At 34.0% G+C, this 8,118-nt stretch overlaps 1 long non-coding RNA gene across 2 annotated transcripts; it reads left to right on the top strand.

The window, feature by feature from the left end:
* The first annotated feature begins 582 nt into the window (after positions 1–582).
* LOC112201353 lies at positions 583–3,894 on the top strand. Of its 2 annotated transcripts, XR_002936724.2 has the most exons (3): positions 678–692; positions 2,535–2,939; positions 3,578–3,894. It is a non-coding gene; the product is annotated as an uncharacterized LOC112201353 (long non-coding RNA). The 2 variants fall into 2 exon arrangements; XR_002936723.2 differs by having other exon boundaries at positions 583–2,939.
* Positions 3,895–8,118: the final 4,224 nt, after the last annotated feature.

Raw genomic sequence — 8,118 nt, 5'->3', positions numbered from 1 at the left:
AAAAGAGAAAAAAAAATAAACATTAAAAAAATGATTTCTTTAAATTTTTTTTGCACAGCTAAAATAGAAAAAAATTATAAAAAAGAACGCAGAATAGTTCATGTTATTTTCTTATGAATTAGAAATTAATTCTTGAAACTCAATACCTTGTGTTTGAATTTTATTTTTTATTGGAAAAGAGATTTATGCATGTTGTTTGATTAAAAAATGTATATGTAGTTAAAATCTATAGAGTAATTAAATCATTGAAATGACAAAGTTTTTTGTTTTAAAGATAATAATTTGTTTGCAAATTATATGAGTGAGGTTATTTGAGGAACTTTAGTGAGTAAATTTAGTATTTGGAAACTTGATAAGATGTGTAAAAAGTATGGAGGTCAAGTGAGTAAATTTAGAGGTTCCAATAGCAAAACTCGGACAAAAAAAGTTTCCCAAGAGGAAAGTTCAAGTCCGTGCGCGAGAATTTTTTTATTTTTCTAATTTTTGCGTGCGGAATGAAATCACAGGAATATCCCTCCGGGTATAATAGATAAGGATGACCCATTTTTCTTATGTATTCATCTCTTTACTGAGTTAGAGAGAGAGAGAGAGAGAGATGAGAGACGAGATCTATAACTTTTTTTTTTTTGTCAAAGAGAACATGAACGAGCAGATCTATAACTTGAAGGTAGATGGATCCTTAACCATGAAAGGTATCTACTTCGATTTTCTCATTCAATTAAAAATGGGTTTCTCTGCATGATTCAAATTTTTTCAATTATCTTCATCTCTTTACTGAGTTAGAGAGAGAGAGAGAGAGAGATAGAGGAGGTCAAGATCGTGTCTTTGATTCAAGGCAGAGGGACCTTTATCCAGCATTCAAATTTGAACTTTGATTTGCAACTTCAACCGTATTTACTTCTTTACCTTGAATTTCTCAAATATATATATATATATATATATATATGTTTGCTAATGAATTTGCTGGATTCATGCCGAATTCAGAATGAAATTCTTTTTATGATTCAAATTTTTCTTTTGATATTTATGTGTGAGTTATTTTTTTTCTTTTCTTAATTTGTGTTTTTGATGCTAGTACTCGATTACTACCAACCCTCAATAGCTTTACTCGATTACTATTGAGTACTGAACCTCAGTGGTTTATCCAAAAGTTGCCTAGGGATTCTCTTATGGTGAATCGTTAAAAACATGACAGCTAGAGTCAAAGGTTAGCTAAACTAACCACCTTTGGAAAATTATCAGCACAAAGGAATTACACCAATCAATAGCTATAATACGCATATCGTTTTGTGAAAAGAAGAATGGTATGGTTTTGTGGTCTCTCAATAATCACATTCCACAGTGAGTCCGTAAAAAGAACACAAGTTAACAATCAAAATTTGAGTAGGTCAGTTATATCTGACCTTCTCCCACTTTCATCCACTTCAACAAATGCATGTATATCCATGAGCATTTACAATATGTCAATATAAACTTACCCCCTTAATTTAGTTGGGACCATATATAGGGGAGCAGGTCACCTAATAGCAAAAGCTACATGTCAAGTTTGCCAATGAACTGAAAATTTCTGTTGAATGTTTTCAAGGCTAGCTAGAAAAATCAAGACCCTTTAAAACCACACCAATTTTTGGTTTCTGTTCATTTCTTCATTTTAGGTCATCATCAGTTGGGTTTCTATCCATTCAAGCAAAGTACATGTATCTTCTGGAAAAAAAAAATAGCAAAGTACATGCATGTGACATTTATATTCTAAACTACCCCATTTAATTGGGACGGGAAATGTGTAACAAGTTGTTTAGTAGAAGAACAAGTTAAATGCAATTTTTGATGCTAGGCTTTTATGAATATGGAGCCCCATTTCACCAAAAGGTACCTCTGTACCGTCCAGTTATTGTATATAATTGTAGTAGGATGTATATAATTGGACTTTTTATAGATGAATAGTTTTTAATTTGTTGTATTCATATGTATAGTTAATGCAATATGTGTGTGTATCATGGGTTAAGAATCAGAAATTCACAAATAAGTATATGTAAAGACCTTAAAGCAGAGTGGAGAGAGAGAGCGAGCTAGCTTGAGTTAACGAGAGAGGATGAGATTTCTAAATAACTAGGGTAGGCTGGTTAAAAACTTTATGCATGTATAAGAAAAACTTTTGTTGTAAAAAAAAAAAAAAACTGCAGATAGTGGATAGTTATGTGCAGAGAAAATAGATTCAGTAGATAATTATTTATGGGGTTGGTAGTTCTCCCACGTATTTATTTATCTTTCCTTTTTTTTTTCTTTTTTTTTTGTTTCTCTTGTAGTTTGACTATACTATCTCTATATATTTTTGACTAACAAAGCCTATTCTCTTAATAATAGTATAGATAGATAGATATATAGATTTTATGAGTATGAAAGTTTATTAATATTTCAGGGTTATTTTGGTACCATTTTTCAGTTTTGACTAACGAAACCCCTTCTGTTAATAATAGTATAGATAAATTCATTGAATCGAAATCCTTAATAAAAAAAAGACATGTGTCAAATAGGCTACTTTGTATTTGGGCTTCCGAAATTAAAACCCTCAAGTCCAAATCACCATACTCAAACGGGGCCTTGGACTGCATGACGCACTTGGAATTGGGATAAAGTGTTGGGCTCGTCGAAATAATTGAACGAAAGGCCCAACTAGAAATTCGGTAACCTGAGCAGGTATATAAACTGTCTCAGTAGTCAATCGAGATCGATCTCGCAATAGAGAGAATGTCGGGGTTGTCGAAGGTTTTGGCTCTCTCAAAGGAGGTTTTGGGTCTCTCAAGGGGCGTGCCCATGGCCTTTTCTGAAAAGGCGGATGCCGTTGTTGAGGCCGCATGGCTTGCATCTTTAGCCTACTTCGCATACAACACGGCCCCGTTGTATTATGAAGCCTTCAAACTGAAATTTCAGCTCCACAGGTAAGAATTTCTTCGTGGGTTTCCTGCATCTAATTACTTGTACATCTACATCTCCTTCCTTTAGAAATTTAAGATTGAAAACATCGCTTTTTTGTTTTTTTCTGATCCGTTCTGATAGTTTAATTGTTATCTGCAATTTTTGACATCCTTTTATTATTTGCAGTTTTATTTGAATTTCATTTATTCTTATTGCTGATAATTGATCTATTTTTGTAATCAACAACAATACAAGGGTTATTATGTGTGTGTGTTGGTGACATATAATTTGTGCTACTGTTTTCTTGGGATGAGGTCCCTGATGTACAAAAAAGTTGAGAGAAGATACCAGTCGGAAACAACGAGGAACGATTAAAGGAAGGACAATTATAGAACCTGAGTAGAAAAAGTAGGTTGCTAAGGCTCATATGGGACATTGGAAATCCATTTACTATGTTGAAAACTAATCCTTTTGCATCGCAGAGTCTTGCTCTCAATCCCTTTGGAAACAGTACAAAATATCTATAATTTTCATATGATAAATGAGACCCCTTTATCTTTAGAAACTGTATAAATTCTGTTGGTTTAACTCTTGCTCTCTTCCCCTGACTACTGTTTCAGGTTAACTCAACCTTGCTCTCTTCCCCTTACTACTGTTTCAGGTTAACTCAGGAACAGAAGCGTCAAGCATTCCGACCAAAGTCAACATAAGACCTGATCTATATTTAATTTGGTTTACTACTCTTTGTGCATGTTATGTAATGGATATTTGAGATAGTCATCCTATTGCATTCGACTAAAGGCAACATAAGACCTGATCTATATTTAATTTAGTTTGCTACTCTTTGTGCATGTTATGTAATGGATATGCTTGCCTTTTAGGATGACTATCTCTTGATAGAGGTTTTAAGACATTGCAAGGGCTTTGGCTACGTTTGTATCTCGCTTAATAAAATTCTCATTAAGAGTACGAGGTAAACCATGTATGGTTGTTGCAAACCTGTCTGTTACTGAAATACTGAATCAATAGAGGGGTCTCTTCATAATAAACACGTTTGCACTTACACATGGTTGGTTGCATGCAGTCACTTTTTTTATGTTTTCATGAGGTCCAAGTTATTGCAACTCAGTGACAGGTGAAATGAACCAATAGTCGGTTATGATTGAGGCGCGCTATGCTCTCTTTCAGTTCAATCGTGAAGCACACAACGTTGCTTACATAATAGCTTGTAAAGATTGCTTTTCGAATTACGATTTTATGCCGGTTGGTAACCCATCCTCTTTGTTTGTTTGTCTGTTTTTCCCCCAAACAAATCTTTCATATAACAATCTCATAACACAGCACAGAGGCAACGAGTCACCTTGCACTCTGTTATAATTTGTAACGAAGAATCTTCCTCCAAAATTAAAATCCAAATCATTTCTAAATACCCCATTATCTCGTAGGGGAAAATCACCTTTACTCGTAAAACCTGGTACACACATGGGACGGTCAAACCATTTTAGTGTCAGTCAGTTGGATATTCCTTCATTCTTCTCGGCCCCCCCCCGGCATTTTGAGAGTACATCTTTTTGAGAGTACATCTTTTTTTTCCAGCATCGGAACAGTTACAGGAATTTCAATGCCTTTTTTGTTCTCCTGTGGCAACACCAATTGGACCGGAAGGAAACCATGTTTTTTTTTTTTTGACTTTATCAAGGGGAACTCAAAGGCTTCCTAAGCCTAAGATAAACCCCCTTCGGCGCATGTGAAATGCTCTAACTGTGCATTGCAGCACAGTGCCTTGACTACTTTGACAGCTTCGGGGTTCGAACCTAAGTAGAAGGAAACCATGTCTTAAGTGCCTTAATACGGCCGATGAAAAAGGAAAGATACCCTTGGATAGGTCTCATCAAAAAGCCCACGGACCAAGTGGGCCGATGGAGCCCCGCCAGCCCGCAGGGCTTTTGGCCCGGCCCGTCAAAAAGCCCGTAAACTATTTTATATATATGTGTGTGTGTGTGTGTGTGTTTATAAATATGTAGATATAAATGTGTGTGTATGTTTATATATATATATATATATAATAGATATGTGTGTGTGTTTATATATATATATATATAATTAGATATGTGTGTGTGTTTATTGTGTATGTTTATATACATATATATATGTAGATATAAATGTGTGTGTATGTTTATATATATATATATATATATAATAGATATGTGTGTGTGTTTATATATATATATATATATATATATATAATTAGATATGTGTGTGTGTGTATTGTGTATGTTTATACACACATACATGTTTATATATGTGTGTGTGTGTGTGTGTGGGTGTGTTTTTATATATATAGATATAGATATAGATATGTGTGTGTGTGTGTTTTTATATATATATATATGTGTGTGGAAATTCTCATACTTCTATATAGAATATGTGCATATATATTTTAAAGAAACAAGTGACAACGGTTGACCAATTCGATCGGATTCGAAAATATGGTGAAATTAGCCAAATTTTTTACCACACTCATAATTTATTGTAATAATCACATCCACAGTCGGTTTTTTCATTTTATTTGAATTTATAGAAGTTGCTCTTTGGAGTGTGTGATATATAAATATAGGTTTATAAGAGTAACTACGTTTGACCTAGTTGATCGAATTCGAAACGAGAACTAAATTGGCTTGATTTTTTACAACCACCATGAAATATTACAATCTCTCCATCGAGCGGTTGATTTCTTCAAATTCATCTTCCACTTCATGGTTGCTTTAGAATGGACCTTAACAATTTAAATGCAATGTATAAGTCATACAACTTTAGAAGGTAAATTGGTATAGACCAACGTATTTGTAATTAAAATTGAAATTTTTATCTTATGTTCACGCATATCCATTGATTGAATATTTACATACGTGATGTGAAAAAATAAGCACGTTTCGCGGTCGTCATGTCATCGGTCAAACCAAGAAGACATACAAGTGACAACGGTTGATCAATCCGATCGGATTCGAAAATATGGTGAAATTGGCTAAATTTTTTACCACACTCATAATTTATTGTAATAATCATATCCACCGGTCGGATTTTTCATTTTATTTGAATTTATAGAGGTTGTTCTTTGAGTGTATGATATATAAATATAGGTTTATAAGAGTAACTAAGTTTGACCTAGTTGATCGAATTCGAAATGAGAAATAAATTTGTTGGATTTTTTACAACCACCATAAAACATTACAATCTCTCCATCGAGCGGTTGGTTTTTCCAAATTCATCTTCCACTTCATGGTTGCTTTAGAATTGATCTCAACAATTTAAATGCAATGTATAAGTCATACAACTCTAGGAAGCAAATTGGTAAAGGCCAACGTGTTTGTAATTAAAATTGAAATTTTTTATCTTATGTCCACACATATCTATCGATGAAATATTTACATATGTGATGTGAAAAAATAAGCACGTTTCGCGGTCGTCATGTCATCGGTCAACCAAGAAGATATGCAAGTGACAATGGTTGACCAATTCGATCGGGTTCGAAAATATGGTGAAATTGGCTAAATTTTTTACCACACTCATAATTTATTGTAATAATCACATCCACCGGTCGGTTTTCCTATTGTCTTTAAATTTCTAGAGGTTGCTCTTTGGAGTGTGATATACAAACATAGATTTATAAAAAATTAGTGTCTTTAAAAATTTATATATAAATAAATTAGTGTCTATTTATTCCAAAATTAGTGTCTATATATAAATATAGAATTTTTTTTGGTACAATATTGACACCCTTTGGTTGTATTTGATTATTATCCAATGAATTTTCAAAGCTTGATTAAAAAATAAATAAAAAATATTGGTGTCTTTAAATATTTATTTATAAATAAAGCCCGCAAGGTCCGGCCCGAAAAAGCCCGCAAGGCCCGCATTATATGGACGGGCTTGAATCATTTGATTTACAATAAAACTCGGCCCGCCCCGACCCGCCATTATTTAAAAATATAGCAAGACCCGGCCCGGCCCGTTGACGAGGTCTACCCTTGGATGGGGAAGAAGGATGCTGCTTAATTCGTTGGAAGCTATCAAAGAGGTGAGTTTCCAGCAACAACCTAAATCATGAGTTTTGACCCTCCCCAACAAAAAGAACAAACGAATTTCATTTAAAAGTAAAACCATATCTTAGTGCCCACATTAACCGGAGGAACTGATTATCTTTAATGCCCACATTTTTACTGCAACAAGAAGAACACATTCTTATTGTCATGTAATCTGTTGTTGTTATCAGGTCAGTTCAGTCTGATAAATGCCTTGAGCTTAATCATTATGGCATTATGCATGCAATTCAGTAATTATCATGGTTTGTAACAGTGTATGATACCACAGGAATAGGAACATGTATTATACAATAATTTCATGTAAGGTAACTTACCAAGTTAAAAAGTTTGGGCCATAGTATAATTTATCTCTGTTTCATTATATAGTTATTTTCCAAGTTAAACTGTATATTTGTAATGTGTATATTGTGGAAATATACATGTATAACACTTGTTGACGAAAGTATCAATACTTTTACTTACATAGTGACTAGTATTTTGAAAACAGGGTGTATTTTTGAAAATTACGTACATACCAGTATGATATGAATGTTATTACCAACTGTAGTAACAGTCGTAACTGTGATTCTAATGCGATATCGCCTTACCTTGACATTTTGGCCCTGCAGAAACTGTTGCAGTTGTTCCCAGCATCTTTGGTTTTGTAACCATAGGGGGAACTCTGGTATCACCATGTATAAGTGAACCCTTCTCCAGGCCGGCAATGTAAAATTTTCAGGAAATGCAAAGACCATCTTGAGACATTGAAAACTGAAGTGAACACTCTGGAACAACTGAGGGGTTAAGTAGAACGACAGTTTAAGGAGAAGCCGAGAAGGTCGTGAGAAAGTCTTCAAGAAAAATGTGACTGGTTGCAAAAAGCAGATGAATTTATCAATGGCTTTGATCCGGAGCTTGAAGCAGTCAGAATAAGCAAGAATTGCTGTGGTCTACCATACTATAGGTCACATTATAAAGCAGGAAAAGATATTGCAGCAAGAATTAAACAGGTGAATGTACTGAAAAGTGAAATCACAAAGCTCATCAATGTTGAAGAATCCAAAGTTGTTGGAAATTGATAGGCAGCGGCACAAAACTACTAGGCGAGGCAGCAAGAAGT

Source organism: Rosa chinensis, chromosome 5 (genome assembly GCF_002994745.2).
Source record: "Rosa chinensis cultivar Old Blush chromosome 5, RchiOBHm-V2, whole genome shotgun sequence".
NCBI lineage: Eukaryota > Viridiplantae > Streptophyta > Magnoliopsida > Rosales > Rosaceae > Rosa > Rosa chinensis.
The sequence above is the reverse complement of the archived record's forward strand: the minus strand, read 5'-3'. Positions and strand labels throughout refer to the sequence as shown.